The sequence below is a fragment of the Cervus canadensis genome, chromosome 1 (assembly GCF_019320065.1).
Source record: "Cervus canadensis isolate Bull #8, Minnesota chromosome 1, ASM1932006v1, whole genome shotgun sequence".
In the NCBI taxonomy this organism is placed as follows: domain Eukaryota; kingdom Metazoa; phylum Chordata; class Mammalia; order Artiodactyla; family Cervidae; genus Cervus; species Cervus canadensis.
The window spans coordinates 16,450,922-16,467,894 of NC_057386.1; the positions used below are offsets into that span (position 1 = coordinate 16,450,922).

General features: G+C 38.1%; 1 protein-coding gene across 4 annotated transcripts in view; it reads left to right on the forward strand.

Moving 5' to 3' along the window:
- Positions 1-16,973, forward strand: part of KANSL1 (KAT8 regulatory NSL complex subunit 1) — a 173,093-nt gene that overhangs the window by 99,818 nt on the left and 56,302 nt on the right. The window lies entirely within an intron of this gene.

A 16,973-nucleotide genomic window follows, 5' to 3' on the forward strand; every position in this document is an offset into this window, starting at 1 on the left:
TTTGAATTAATCCTTCTAAGCTTTGGTTTGTAGAAATATCTATCCAGAGATGAGCCAGTATTCTTAGTTTCTAGCTCTATGAAACTTTTCAAAGTCTAATTTTCATGAGTTTTTAAGAGGCAGTGGTTGGAGTGCAGGTTGGATTTCAGTAAGCATTTGCTATCTAAAACTGGAAAAAGAATTTTTCTTAATGCTATGGTAATGTGGATACTCGTATCAAACAGCATATCCTTCCATTTTATGTACTCCCTTATATGTATGCATTAGTGTGTATGTGTTGTCTTTTTAATTGGGTTTCTGAACTCAGGACACTGTTGTTACTGTATGCTTTGCTTTAGTTTAAAAATAATACACACCTGTGACACTGCTGCCCAGGTCATGCCTGTCTGCCTAAAATATCGTAGAGAGGCCAACAGACAGTTACAGGAGGGCTTCCCTGGCGGCTCAGATGCTAAAGAATCCACCCGCTGCCAGTACAGGAGACCTGGGTTCGATCCCTGGGTCAGGAAGATCCCCTGGAAGAGGAGATGGCAACCTACTCCAGGTTTCTTGCCTGGAGAATTCCATGGACAGAAAGCATGGTGGGTTACAGTCCATGGAGTCACAAAGAGTTGGACATGCCTGAATGACTAACGCTGACTGAATAGGATCTTTGTTGGAGGGGCAGAAGTGCTAAGATAGTTGTAAAACATGCGCACACAGCCTTTAAAGCTTTCCCAGGGATCCCTGTGTTACTTTTGCTTGTCTTTAAACTTTACAAAAGACAGTATAAGTTGTCTTATTGGGACTTGGATTTTCAACATTATGTTACTAACAATTAAAAATCTGTGATTTTTTTTCATATAGCTGTAGTTCATTCATTTTCACTGCTCCACTGAGCAAATAATACTGTAATTTATCCATTCTTCTCTTGGTGTGCATTTGGGTTTTCCCTTGGTTTTCCCTTATCTTATTTTATAAATATGTCCAATGCTATTACTCTGAACATTCTTGAACATGCCTCCTGCTATATGTGTGCTAAGGGTTGGGTGAGGAGGCAGTGTGTATCCATGAATTAGAATTGCTAGGTGGTGAAGAATGCAGATGTTCAGCTTTATTGGATAATGACTGTTTCTGTTATTGCTCCCTAACAAGCCACCTCAGATTGAATGGCATGAAACAGGGTTTATTTTATTCTTGTAGATTCTCTGGATCAGAATTCAGAATACAGTTGGAATGGCCTGTTTCTGATACATGATATGTGGGCCTTCAGCTTAACAAGACACAAAGGCTGGGGCCAAAATACCTGGGACTAGAGAATCATTTCCAAGATGGTCCCTTCACTCACACGTGTGGCACCCTGTTAGGGACGCCTGGGTGGCTTTGCTGAGGGACACTGGCCTCTCTAGTGTGACAGCCTCAGGGTGGTCAGACCTCTTATGTAGTGTCTCTTTGTTTAGCAAACAAGGGTGGAGCTTCCTGTTCCTTTAAAACTGGCCTGGGAAGTCACCCAGCATCACTTCCATCATATTCTATTGCCTGAAGTGGTCACAAACCCTCTCAGGTACAGAGGGAAGAGACAGAACACCCCATCTTTTAATGGGAAGAGTGTCAAAGGATTTGCAACTTATGTTAAAACCACCATAATAACAGTTTTTTCCAGAGCTAGATGTACCAGTTTATAGTTTTTTAAAATGTAGGTTTAAATATTATTACAGATTACTATCGATTGTTTTGCTGCTTAAAAAATATTTCAAGCACTTGTCTAGAAGCTGTGTGCCGCGTGTGTGCTCAGTCACATCCGACTCTGCGATTCCATGAAATGCAGCCCGCCAGGCTCCTCTGTCCATGGGATTCTCCAGGCAAGAGTACTGGAGTGTGGGAATCTTTCCAACCCAGGGATCGAACACGAGTCTCCGGCATTTCCTGCACTGGCAGGTGGATTCTTTACCCCTGAGCCAGCTAGAAAGCCCCTAGCAGCTGTAGGCCTGTGGAGTTTTGTTCTGTGTATAAAGCAGTTCCCCAGTACCAAGCTATGAAAGAGGAAAAATGATGGAACTTTTACTTGCTGTTAGAAAAATTTTTGAATTCTTTTGGAGAGTTGAAACAAAGTCGTTGGAGGACTACTAATGAAGGCCTTTTAGTGGTTGAATTGAGATTGCATTGTACTTAGGAGTGAAGGGAGCCATTGGTGGAGGCTGAACAGAGAAGTATTGGGTTACTATTCTTCTTGATCTGCTTTAAATGTTTTGTGCCTTTGTAGGAAAGAATCTAATAGTTTTAATAGATTATTTTTATTTTATTAGTGTTTATCCTTTGAGGAATATATGTAACTAGCTATTTCTAGCAAAATCTAAATTACTGAATGTTTTAATTTTGTGTGGTAGAAAGTTGTGTTTGTCTTTGGGGGTCTTGTGTATGTAGTTGGAAGTTGGGGGTCTAGTTCTTAATCTCTCATAAGTCTTAGCAGATCAGTCACTTTATCATTTTAATTAAGAGACTTAGTTCCTGGAGCCTTTCTTTTCTTCTGTGATTAGTGGTGTGAGTTTTAAACTAATCACAAAATGTGAACTGCATCAAACTGTTTCTATTGTATTTTTCAACCATGCAGGCTCCCTCTCAATTCATCTTGTTGGAAACTACCCCGGGGAGTAGAGTGGGTACCTCACTCTGCAGCAGTTAGGTGGCATTCAGCATTTGTCTGTCAGCAGCTTAAGCATTTTATAGTCACCCTCTATGATGACCCGAGCTATCTCTGGGGAAACATTAACAGTTGCATGTGCTTATTTTGTAGTTGCCTTAGTGCTTCTGCCCTTCACAAAGATGATATTTATTCACTTTCCTAGAGCTATTTGGATTGTTCAAACACACTTTTTGGTGGGAGTGGGATTGTTGTACAAATGAACTTTCTCTTTTATCATCTCATAGTGAAGTTTTTGTCTTTAGTTTGAATTTACATGTAGTTCTGAAGAGCTGAAAAGCTGAACATGCATGCTGCCATGTGATACACCTGGAACATTATTTTCATCTCTAGAGTGTGTATTTTTCCTAGGATTTCTGTTTAGCTTTTAGGAGCTGTATGATTGATGGTAGAGGGGGTAGTGCTGTTGAACTGTGTAGCTTTATACTGTTTGCTGTAATGCAGCAGAAGAGAAAGAAAAACAGCTTTAACCTCCGTTTGTTCTTCAAAATAATTAGGCTTGTCCTATGTGTAAAAACAGCTGAGTGTTGTCAAAGGAAAGCTAGAGCAATTGCAGAGAGATGAGCCTTTACCTCATCAGACCTTTAGAGGGCGCCTGAATCAGAAGGGTAGACTGGAAAGAAACCAAACCTTATCTGGATGGAATCTTTCTTTGTGATGTGTGATCTTCTGGAAAGAAATTTACATTTCTGTTAAAATGCTGAAGCAGTTGTTTGATTAACTTTACTGAGATTAAGCCTAGTTTGGGGAATTTAGTTACTTAAATGACTCCATTGTCTGTCAGTTTTAGTGCATTATTGACTAGTTGGCACCTTGTTTGTAGGAATATACCTAAAAACTGAGCAAGATGTTCATCTCCTGCTTATTTATAGTCTGTCACTTAGGAGCAAACAGGGCTAGAATTTTGGTGCTATAAGGGCCTTAGTGATCAATCGAGGAGACTTGAGGGCCATGCATATAGAATAGATTGGGCGCTTGATTTCCTTTCATAGTGAAATTCTTTCCTTTTTTACTTTTTTAAAAACATGTTGCCATTTAGATGACTGGTGTATGTTTTCCTATTATTTATATGGTTTTGCTTATTTTTCAGAACAGACCATCAGGCTTAATTTTATGTAAAATGTCAAATATGGTAGCACTGATCAGGTAGTCTTATTTATGAATCCGTAAAATAGGTGTTAAATTTTTAAAAGACAGCATTTGTATCACAGTTACCTGTACCCAGTTACAGAAGCCAAAGTAATTTCTAAAATCAGAAAGTTAACTCTTAGCCCATGTTGGTGTACTGTACTCATCTGAGCATCTTTTCCTGATGTTTGCTTTAAGAACCTTAAAACTGAATTGACTTCTGACTCTGGGAAAGTCATTTACTCTTTTGGGTCTCATTTTCACCATTTAAAAATTGAGATGTTTAGAGATACTACTGTTTCTTTCAGTTTTAAAGTTTGGGGCATGTTTTGAGAGGATGATTTAGATTTAAACTTGGCATCATTGTTTGGTCGACATCCCAGGACTTACAAAGTCTATATGAGTCTTGTAACTAAAGGAAAGAATTTTGTTGCAGCATCTGGAGTGAGTTGAGCCTTGCAGATACTTATCTAGTTATAAATAATATCCTCTTTCCCCTGGTATAAATTACCGCTGTACATACGGGATGTACTTCATGCCGATGGTCATAAGTTCATCACATCTTATAAAGAAAGCACCTTGTACTTTTTTTTTTTTTTAGTCCAGCTCACAAGTTTTATAGATACGAGAACTGAGTAGTGGTCTTAAGGTCTTCCTTATAAAGCAGGGTTTCCCAAACTCAACTTGAATTGACATTTTAAAATTTATTTATTTTGTTTATATTTGGCTGTGCTGGGTCTTAGTTCATAGCATGTGGGATCTTCAGCCTTTGTTACAGTGTGCAAACTCTTAGTTGTGGCATGTGGGATTCAGTTCCCTGACCAGGGATCAAACCCAGGCCCCTGCATTGGGAGTATGGAGTCTTAGCTACTAGACCACCCGTGAAGTCCCAGGGACTGGTTCTTAATGAGTTGGGAATAATGACTATGGTTACTTCTCAGTGATCTTGAATTTGTGGATAAGTTTATCTTCATCACTTTTACTTATTTTTAGTGAAAGGGACCTCTACAGAATAATTGGCCTGTGAAGCCGTCTGCCTCATCACCCTCCAGCCCTCATTACATACCCTGCCGAGCATGTTGGAACTCAATTCAAAACAAAAGATATTTGGTCTCAGGTTCCTGTTTCTCAAGTGTGTTTAAGGAATGCACATTTACCAAAGCAAATATTTGTCATTGGATGGAAGGCACGGAGTGCCTTAACAGTAGCTGAGTTAGTTCAGCTGGGTATGGTAGTTAGTGCGAGAGCAGCAGCTACCACTTGCTGAACACTTGCCACAATACCAGGCATTCGTTGGCACTGGGATGCAGGTCACCACTTGCTTTTGTCGCCCAGTTGTTCCAACAGGGACATGTCTCTCTGCCTCAGTCATTCTGCACTGCCAGCTGGTTTGATCTCTGAGGGCTCACTAGATCATTAAAATGCTTTCTTAAAGGTTTTGTGGGAGGTGGGGTGGAGAGTGCGTTTATGTACTATGTAGTAAACAAGAAATTTGACAGAATAATTTTCAAGTTCATAGGGGAAAAATGTTCAAAAGATCAAGAGATACAACATCTTCTATCATATAATTCAAGATTCTAACTATTAGTAAATGGTATGAAAGAGCATGGTAATGTGGAGATGATGTGTGAATTCTGTTTTACTGTGTGTAAAAGCATCCAGAACATTCACAGGACCCTCTGTAAGCATCCATTCAGGTTGTGTATGGTTGTTATTAAGAATATAGCTTTGTAATATAGCTTTATTTTTCCTGGTCTGTGTAGGTTTAGAGTAAGAGTGTGGACTGTAATTTCATGTCTCCCTCTGGCAAAAGAGACTAGCCAGAGTGGTGTCTGAGATTTGGCACCAAAGGAGAAAGGGGTTAGCTTCACTATAAGATTACATTGGTTTTTATCTGTTTTAAAGAAAAGAATCATAGTTCTAACCTCTATCCTCTCCCCTCTCTCCCTTCCTGTTTTCCTCCCTCCCTTTAAGCAAATTTTGACTACTATTTATGTGCCAGGCATTGTTCAAGATACCAGGGATGTGAGGGTGAACAAGACGAAAATCCCTGCTTTCCTGGAGAGGGTTCTAAAGGGAGAAAAAGACGAGAAGATAGTATGATTAAAATATTTCACATGTAAGCTCAAATTATAAAACCAGGAGGATGAATAGACTAGAAAAGGCTGCATGTGAGGATGAAGACTTGTCATTTTAAGATGAAGGCTTCAATGAAGTGACTTTTGAGGAAGAGACCTGGAGAACGTGAAGAAGTCTGTCTTGGGAACAGCAATGAAAGGACCCTCTGGTTGCTGGCTTGCCTGGCATGTGCAGTGAAAGCAGTGACTGAGGGCCATGAGCCAGGAGGAGAACAGGGGATGAGACCAGAGAAGTAGCAGGGATGGCGTGGGCGCAGGCGCGGTGCCACACGACTGTTTGGGACAATTGTACGGACTTGGGGGCTTTTACTCAGAGATGGGGAGCTGCTAGAGCAGACTGTGGAGAGAGGAGTAACACGGTCTAAGTTGTCTTTTTATAGAGCATCACTGGCTGCTTGGTTCATGCTAAATAGTGGGAATGCAGTCAGGGATGAGAGCCAGACTATTTAGAAGGCTCTTGTAATAATCTGGGCAATTTTAACCAGAGTAGTGTTGGTGAGGTAGCAAGAAGTGGTTGAATACTAGATGTATTTTGAAGATAGTGCCAGTATATTTGCTGATGGACTGAATATGGGGTGTGTATGTGGGTTGTGTGAGAGAACGAAAGAGGGGCGAGAGATTTGAAGTTAAGAATGACACGGATTTTTGACATGAACAGATCCATCCAGGTCAAGGGGGTTTGGAGTGGTGTGAGGGATGAGGAAGTGGCAGGGGTTGGGATGGATTTTGAATACAGTTAAGTTTGAGATGTTTCTTAGAGATTCAGAGGGAGGTGGTGAAAACAGGTGGGTGTTAGAATCTGGAATCTGGAGGGAGGGGCAGTCTTGGCTAGAGAGAAAAACTTGAGGATCAGAAACACAGATGATACTACTTAAAGCTATGAGACTGGATAAGATCACCTAGGAAGTGAGTGTAGAAAACAAGATTTATAGGTGTGGGCAGTTGGAGTCTTAGAAAGAATTTTTTTTTTTCTTTAAAAGGCAAGAGAAAAACCAGGGTAATACTTGTTTTGAAAGACAAGTGAAGAAAGGAATTTGAGGAGGAGCAAGTGATCACCTGTATTAGACTGCTGATAGGGTAATGATCGGAAAAGGCAATGGCACCCCACTCCAGTACTCTTGCCTGGAAAATCCCATGGACGGAGGAGCCTGGTAGGCTGCAGTTCATGGCGTCGCGAAGAGTCAGACACGACTGAGCGACTTCACTTTCACTTTTCACTTTCATGCATTGGAGAAGGAAATGGCAACCCACTCCAGTGTTCTTGCCTGGAGAATCCCAGGGACGGTGGAGCCTGGTGGGCTGCCGTCCATGGGGTCACACAGAGTCGGACACGACTGAAGTGACTTAGCAGCAGCAGGGTGATGATAAAGACTGAGAATTGGAAGTTGGGTCTAGCACAGTGGAGATGTTGGTGACCTTTACTAGCTATTTCAGTGCAGTAGCTGGGGTGAAAGCTTGATTTTAAGAGAGAATGGTAATGGGGAGAGAGAGATTAGACACAGTGAATATTTGTTGCAAAAAGGTAAGAGAGAAATAGGATAATAATGATTCCCCCGGCCTCTTACTGTGAGCTTGCTTCAGGGCTGGCCTGCCATCCTGAGTAGTACTCCCCTTTCACCCGCCAGAGGAATGAACCTATCTGGGCCCCTTTTTGTTGAATGTAATTTTTTACATGCCTTGTCACTATATTATTATTCTAGTCCTGAGGTCACTAATCCACCTTCCTCTTTTCAATATTTTCAGAGTTTTTCTTAGGTTGCTGCCTTTTGCATAATTTCCAGGGTTTATAGTTGTGTTTAGTAGGGATGAGCTGGAAGAATAAAGCATATTGCCTGGACCAGAAGTTCTTCTATTAATACTTATTTTTAAAAACTGGAAAGTTAACTAACAAATTGATTTTTGATTCAGCTTCATTTTCTTGAAGATGTATCATTTATTCCTAAACCTCAGTAGCTCTGAGTAATATTTTCGAAAGTATGTTCTTACACATTTCATGTATATGATGGAACAGCATTCCTAGACCTTGAACACTGATAAGAGCTTTTGTTCTTTTCATTTTTTCAACAGCTGGCTCGGTGTTAGTGGCAGGCCTTGGATTTGGAATTTAGTGTTCAGCTGACTGTAAACACTATGCTCTTCCCAATAAACTGTATTTTATTTTTAAAGTGAGAAGAAAAGGTTTCTCTCTAAGAATTTTTGATCATTCTAGAGATGGCCAGAAACAAGTTCTCCCCATGGAATAAGTGCCGATGTCCTCCCTCCCCTGCTGCTTCCTTGTCCAAACACTGTACTGTTGACTCTCCTTTAAGGAACCCAGGCTGGGAAGCAGTGTGATGTTCCTGAGAAACTTCTGAGTCCCGTGCTGCTTGCAGCAGGTACTTGTTGTAAGGTGTGATCCCAGTCAGTCTCTTGCTTTGGTGAGTGAGCTAGATCAAATAACAGCAATTTACTGTTAATACTCTTACACTTTAATTTATAGCTTTCGAGTGAATGGGATTATTTAACTATTTAGAATTTTCATAGGAGAAATTAGTATTACATACAGAATTTGAATATTCTAGCCTCAGTTTGATTATTGAAAGATTCTAAAATGGAAATCACTTTTATAAAGCAATGGATTCTCTAGGCAGAACAGTAGACATAAGCTTGATTGGTTCAATCTGGAGGAGCCATTCTGGATTAGCAGTTATTTTAATAGCTGAGATCTTTTCAGTACTAACTTTGTCATTTTCCTTTCTTCTAGAAACATAGCAGATTCCTACACTCTAAAAAAGGCACAGTAACTAAGCCAGTGTTTTGTTCTGAATCTTCATCCTCCAGTTCAGTGTCTAGTCTCGACCAGCTACAGAGAACTGTAAACCATTTCCATCCTTCTTTGTAAGGCTTTGTTTTTCTCCGTTAGCACACTTAAGTCTGTGTAAGGCATTCAGGTCTTTCAGACTTAATTTAGGTATTTTTGAGTTTGAAAATTAAACAGAGCTAAAATAAGTCTCATTTTTTTATATTCCCTGAGAATTCCTTATTCATAAATTATAATACATGGATGCAGATAACATTGAAGATTGATTAGCAGCTAAAGCACACAGTAAGTAGTGCCTATAAGAAGGCATGGATAATCTAGTTGAAGACCAATCATATGTAAGGCCTGACTTGGAAATATAGAATACATAAGTAACAAAATAAGGGGACCACACTAAGCTTAAAGAATACAAAGTAATGAATTGTGAGATACAGGTCAGCAGGAAAGACTCCAAGAGGGAGGTGGTTTTTAAGAATAAAAGATGTTAATAGATATTTCCTGGTTGTAGACTTGGATAGACCAAACCCAGTGGCCTGAGGACAGCTGAGAGTCTGTTGGAGAATTATTATGTTTCTTTCTTTTATTGTGCCTGGCAGTTTATATATTATGTATATGTTACCGTGTTTGATAAAGAGTCTGACAGATGGGCATTGGGAGCAGTTTGAAGTACCTTATATAATTCTTTAAAGGTTGGGTGTGGTTTTTTTTTTTTTTTTAAAGCATATATCTCAGTCTTAAACATGAAAAAATTGAATGTACAAATAATTTATCTGCTGATCTACAGAATAATAAGTAACAAACTAAAGGTTGTTTAGAGGTGTTCGTTTACAAACCTGGGAAATTCTAAAGGACAGATAGCTCTGTTTCTTCCACAAATAAATTGTGAGGGGGGAAAAAAGAGGAAAACTTAAAATTTGAGGTGTTTTATCCAGACACAGTGTGTGGATCTTACTTGCCTTTGATTGGGCTGACCAGTTGAGATGATCCAGGAAATTTGAACAATTACTAGATATTTGACATTAAGGAATTTTTGTTTTTTTAAAAAATATACAAGTATATGTAAAGTGAATTTACCTTTTGGAGACACATATAAAAATATATGCCAGATGTAATGATCTGATCATGAGAATTGGCTTCAGAATCAATCTGTAAGGAGGAGGTTTAGATGTTTCGGATGTGGTAAGATTGTCCAAGAGTTGATAGTTAGTTGAGAAAGTATGTTCTTACACATTTCATGCATATGATGGAACAGCATTCCTAGACCTTGAACACTGATAAGAGCTTTTGTTCTTATCAACTAGCTAGTTAGTTTTGATAAGAGCTAGTTGATGGTTATATGGGAGTTCATTATCCCTTAGCTAGTATTAAAATGTTCTTCATTTAAAATAAAAGTTCCAAGATAAATCAAAGAACATGGACCAAGATCAGGATTGCTTATACTGTTTCATAATAATAACATGGATTAGAGTCCTATAGGATTTGACCCTACCTACCTATATCCAGTGTCAGCTCCAGTGCATTTTTCTTCTTCACTGTCAGAGCTCCAGCTCCATGACCTGTGTACAAGTTGTTTCTTCTTCCTAAGACATACCACAACCCTCATTCAGTATCTTCTGTCTCTCTCCATAACCTCTACCCTTTATCTCAGCAAGTTTGCTTGTTCAAGTCCTAACTTACTCTTTGGCGCTCAGGTTAATTGTTAATACCACAGAGAAATCTTCCAGATCCTCCAGTCTAAATCTGATGTCATATAGTTATCTCTTCTCTCACATTCTGCGTGATTGAATTATTAACATTTGTCTACCCCATTAAACTCTTTGAGTCAGCATTTTTATTTTTTATGATTGTGTCCCCAGCACCTAGTATAATCCCTGGTAAATCAAATAATAGATCTTAAGTATTTGTTAAATGGAGGGAAGAAGGGAGGAAGAGTTTCCTGATGGATTGAAAGCTTGGCTGAAATAATATACCAAAATACACAAATCTTATTTCAGTTTCAGAGGTGTAATCTGATTTAAGCAGTGAGACAGAAGGGTCAAGTGTTCAACCCCAAATCTTACCAGGATGAATTGGCTCTGGAACATTTACTTCCTTTGCTACAGAACAGCTCTAGAAAGCTGATATAACCTCGAGTGACAGCCACAGTGTCTTAACCCATTTTCATCTATGAGTTTTATAACTAAAATGTGGGATACTTGACTCTACGGACAGTTTGTTTCTCCTTCCCTGCCCCCCGCCACTTTATTTCCCTCATCTCTGTAAATTTGGGGCCACAGGAATAATGTCATTGAAGTTCTGACTGAATACAGTGTGTTTTAATGCTTTAGGTGTCTTTGAAGCCCAATACTCAAGACACTGAGAATTCTGTTGCTAATTGAAAACACCTATTTCCTGATTATGTATGCCTCTTAGAGATTTCATCTCTTGTCCTCTTTTGTACCTTTTATGATACAGAATTAAAATCCAAAGTTTATATATATTTATGTAATAATTGTACAATATACATATTGTACTTTACAATTAAGATTATATCATTTTGTGAATACCACATCCTGTGAGGCTGACGTTGCTATTATTTCTGGAGGTCAATTTACACATGTCTAGGATCATACAAAGTAAATAAAAGTGAGAGCTTGGCTATCTTCCTGCTCTTCCTTCTGTTCTTTTCACATTGCTCTTGAGCTAGGTAGTTAATACTTGTATACACATTTTTTAAATGCTACTCTTAGTAATGTTAAGATTTTCTGTTCTCTACTGTATTGACCCTAAGCCTTAGGCTGGATACTGTGAATCTAGCAGCTGTGTGCTCTGACGTTCGATGATGATCTCAATTTCACATAGTCTGTTTTATTGATATTATAAGTCATCTAAAGAACCTAGAGACTTCAGAATGTTGGTGTTTCAGAAATTGTGCACTTCTGGAAGTAGCACATAACTGTTGAATATTTGGTAGAACATGGTACGGTGTAACCTGCTGTGGATAATCATTTTACTTTTATTTTGTTACATTTCCAGGTCAGGGAAAAGTATAATCCACCAGCATTGTTCTACTGGACTTAAAGATTTCCCATCCTGGACTGGAACTAGGTGACTTAGTCAAAGGCTGTTTGACATGGTTCAGTGCCTAACTTCAGCATTACTTTTAGATAAATCAACTTTTACTGCAGTTTATCTTTGAGAAAAAAGGAAGTGCTGTATCTGCTACTGCTGTCTGTGGCAGCACTGTAGGCAGTGAAGATAGGGTTTTATCAGTTACAAAGAGTTGCATTAGTAATCTGTTTTACAGTCAGTTGGCAGTCTTTTCTCTGTGTGAGTAGAAATTGCTTTCCGTGTTGCTTTTCTTAGCGGTAGTTAAGTTATGGTAACCACTTCTAAGTTAAGTTACTCTTAAGGTGTAGTAAAAAAAGGTTTTTATCATTGACACCTTTGAAGAGTCAGTGGATAAACTTAGTCCTTACATTTCTTGTGTTGTCTAGTTGCTCAGTCATGTCCGATTTGTTGTAATCCTACGAACTGTAACACACTAGGCCTCCGTGTCCATCACCATCTCCCAGAGTTTGCTCAAACTCATGTCCGTTGAGTCGGTGATGCCATCCAACCATCTTGTCCTCTGTCATCCCCTAAGAGAAGTTTAATCTCCTTACATCAGAGTCCCCATATTGATCTGTTTGTCCTGTACTAATAAAATATTACCATTAACATTATCATTCAAGAGGATTTTAGAGAGTTGAAAACAAAAATTAATCCCTTTGTTCTGTTGACCAGCGTGTAACTTGAACTCTAAATTTTCTAGTACTTTCCACTATTTAGCTTTCAAGTGTTTATAAATACCAGAGCTTTCTTAGAGGAAATGACTTTTTTGTTAAAGTAAATAATTATTCTTAGATCCCATAGAGCATCTTAAGTTCTCAATATGTGGTAATACTCTAATCCTGTTTTAAAAAAAAAACTATTAAAACTATATAGGTTCACATAGCTAAAAATAAACCTATAGAACATACACTATTATACAAATAAATACTCGTAACATAGCTAGCAATGTTACAGCTTACTAGTCATGTGATATTACAGAAGCAGTTATTGGTATTGTATCTTTCCATGGTTCAGTTCAGTTCAGTCCTGTCTGACTCTTTGCGACCCAATGAATCGCAGCACGCCAGGCCTCCCTGTCCATCACCAACTCCCGGAGTTTACTCAAACTCATGCCCATCGAGTCGGTGATGCCATCCAGCCATCTCATCCTCTGTCGTCCCCTTCTCCTCCTGCCCCCAATCCCTCCCAGCATCAGGGTCTTTTCCAATGAGTCAACTCTTCGCATAAGGTGGCCCAAGTATTGGAGTTTCAGCTTCAGCATCAATCCTTCCAGTGAACACCCATGTTTAGGGACCCCAAAAAGCAATTCATTGTGTAAAAGTTTAATGGATCTTTATCCCATATATGTAGGCAAAGGGAATCTACCAGTAAAATGTTTAATAAAAGCAAGAAACAAAATATTAGTTAAAATGACTTCCCACTCAGGTGGTGGTCCAGTACATGTAGACAAAGTATTTTGGTACAAAGTGAGATGAAAGTTCACAGAAAATAACACCTTAGAAGGCATCCTCGAGTCCTGCACAAAATCAGGGCAATTGTTTTACTGATTGTTAGCACAGAGTAAGCAAGAGGAAAGAGTTCAAAGGCTTCTCCGTGTTGGAATCCACATATTGATAATGACAACAGTAGAAACCAGTTCATCATTATATTTATATAAGCATCACTCTGCAGCCTTAGTGACATGTTATTTTTAAAGCATGACCCTGCTTTTAAATCACTGTCTCTCGTTTTGAGCTGTAAATTATTAAGAATAATAATTTACATTTTGAATATTAGGGACAAAATCTACCTCTGCCTCTGATAAACTGAATTTCTGTAGCATGTTGTTTTTGCTAAGGAAAGAAAAACATAAACTCCGTGCTTGAAACTGTTATTCTTACACTATGTTTTGTGTTCTGATTTGCCATTGGAGTGGCGTAACATCTTCACAGCTCACCTCAGGCTTGCTAACTGTATACATCCCACCTTTGTTAGCAGTTCAGATTTCTGGCCATGTTGCTGGTATTTTGAACACAAAATACTTTTTGGACACTTAAGGTGGGGTTTTCCATTTTTCATTAATTACAACATGACAACTTCCTACTGAAAATTTTATCTGGTTAGAAACTGTCATGACAAATGTATTTGTAGAGTTGAAACATGTTCATAATTGGGGGTTGTGGTCCTCCATTAACACTGCCTGTCTTTAATTAGCTTATTAGTCAGGCTTCCAAAAAAAAAAAAATACCGGGAATTAAGTTTTGCACTAGTATTTAGAATAATATTTATCAGGCTGTTCATGTTCACAATAAGAAAATTGAAAGGAGCTGTTCCTTAATATTTGAGGGAAAAAAGTGTTTATCTACCAGAGTTCTTAGGAACTGAAATGTTTTAGGAATTTTCTTTTCCTTTTGTATTTTTAAGTTTTCACATAGTTAAAGTGTTTTCATTTCCTTCTTACTTTTTCCTTGACCTCAAACAATAAAGAACAGAAAAAAAAATTCTTTTGTTTAAGATGTGTCAAAATTCAGAAGTAATAAATTTCCTCTTTCCTGCCAAGTCAGAGTGCTTACTGTTGGAACACTGGTGAGAAGGCTTGTGAGCTGAGTTCAGGATCATTGGGAGAGACTGCCAGGATTATTTGTCCACCAAGGGTGACTAAGGAAGGCATGCTATAAATTAGCCAAGAAATCATCTTTCCCCGCTTTGGTTTTCAACATTAGAGTATTATTTGGGCTAGCCACTGTCAGTTGTTAGAACACATTTGTCTGAGAATAAACCTGTCATTAAGTGGATGTTTTGTTAATTTTACTGATCACTTTTTGGCTTCGAAGTGCTGCCTTTTATGGTGTTTGACTCCCCTTCTACTTTGTTTTCTTGAAGACTTAGGATTTGTAAAGAAGCAGATAAAAACTGTGGTTTCTTACACATAAGAGTGACAGGAAGAAATACGATTTGAGGAGATTTTATTTAAGAATAATATTATGTGGTTCATGTTAGGAGTGGCAGCTGAGGAGGTTACTGGAGTATCCTGGTGGTGGTTGATGGTGGGGATTGGTACTGTGGCATCTTCAGGAATGAACCTGTGAAACCAAGAGATTTTACAAGATAGGAAGGTTATGAACCTTGAAGAGTAGTGAAAGCTGGAAATAGGACATGAGAGTTGACTAGTTTTATTTCTTTCAGTGAAGGGGAACATTTTTTAGTGCAAGAATGATCCAGAGGTTGCACTTGATGTCTTGAGGTTCTTTTTCTGAATTTGGGCTAGAACTAGACCTGCAGCCAACATTGAACCAGATAATTGTACTAAAGAAGAGAGTATCTCTATGTTTTCTATCAGACTTCTAGTTTTTAAAGAGAAGTCGAACCTTACGTAACAGATACAGCTAAAATCTAACTTATCTTTTTCCCCTCCTAGAGCTAAGGAGGACCCTGATCCTGAATTTGCTGTTTATCAGCACTGTACATGTTTTTATGCATTTACTATTTATGTATTGGTAACAAGTCTTATAATTGTGTTTTATTCTTCGTCTTTTTTCTTGGGGGGCGGGGGGGTTGGGCTATGCAGGGTCTTGGTTGGGGCACTCAGGATCTTTGATCTTCCTTGCGGTATGTGGGATCTTTTAGTTGCTTTTTGTTTGTTTGCTTGGTTTTTGTTTGTTTTGTTTAGTTTTTATATAGTTTTTCCATTCCACATTGTTGAGATTTAGACGTGTTGATACATATAGTTATAATTAAGTTGATAAACGATATTCCATTAAATTGCTTAACTACTTGTGTGTATCTATAAAAGCACTTAATTTATTATTAGTTTTTATATTTTTCCATTCAGCATTGTCTTCTGAGATACAGTCAGGTTGATACAGATAGCTCTAGTTAATTAGTTTCTGTTACTATAGAAAAATCCCTTAAAGGAGTAAATTAGTTTATCTGTTTCCTTATTTTAACAAATTAAAGTGTAGCTAATTTTTAGTTGTTACAAACTATTGCAGTGAACCTATTTCTTTATGCAGATGTGCAGGTTATATTGTCAGAAATAGAATTTCACGATGATTGAGTACACACATTTTCCACCTAGCCAAATATTTCCAGATTACTCTTTAAAAATGGTGGTGCTAGTTTTTATTTTTGTTGGCAGTATATGAATTACTGTTTTCCACATCTACCAACACTTGGTTTTTCCAATCTGGGTTTGAAATGACGTCTTAATATTTATAATATTTTAACCAAAATCTAACAATACATGGCATATTTTTACGTATTTTTTGGCCATTGGGATTTCTCATGTGAATTTTTAATATGTTCATCTTTTGTTAGATGGTCTTCTTAAACCTCTTTGTTGGAGTTCGTTATATATTCTGTCATTTTAGTTTCGTGTGTTGCATATATCTTCTGCCAACCAGCTTGCCTTTCTTAAATCTTTTGCAGTTTTTTGAAAGTTAGCTCAATTTTTTTTAAGAGATGTAAGAAATTCTTCCCTGCCCTGAAGTTCCAAAGATAATCTTGTTAAGTTCAGCTTTTTGGATTTAGGAATTCCAAAACTAGGGAATTATAAAGAAAGGAAGTAATTTTACTTTTTTCGTGTATTTTTTCATGTAGAGAACTGGCATCTCAATGCCATTTATTGAATAATTCAGTCTTTCCTCACTGCTCGCTCTGCCCATCTCTTATATGTATCCAGTTCTAAGTTTAGGAGTTTCGTATTCTGTCCCACTGTCTTTTTGTCTTTCTAGACTGCCTTAATCATCATAGCTTTACCTTACATCTGCAGTGTTAGGGTTCATCATATTTTCTTTAGAATTTCTCTAGTGCTGCTCTTTTTTTTTTTTTTTAATGTGAATTTTTGAATGAATGTTTGTAAGCTTCCATTAAAAACCCTGGGAGAGGGGGCTAATTCCTTGGTAATCCAGTGGTTAGGACTTTGCCCTCTCCCTGCCACAGGGCCCAAATGCAACCCCTGGTTGTGGAACTAAAATCCCACAAGCCATGTGGCCAGTCAAGAAAAGGAACAAAAAAAACAAAAAGCCCTATGGGGAATTTGATTGGAGCTTTATTTGACTCTGTAAATAGATATGAAAATTGTTATCTTAAAAAATCTATCTCACCATTTAAGTAGGTCTCTTAGTTTTATTATATTCCATGCAAAGATATTTGG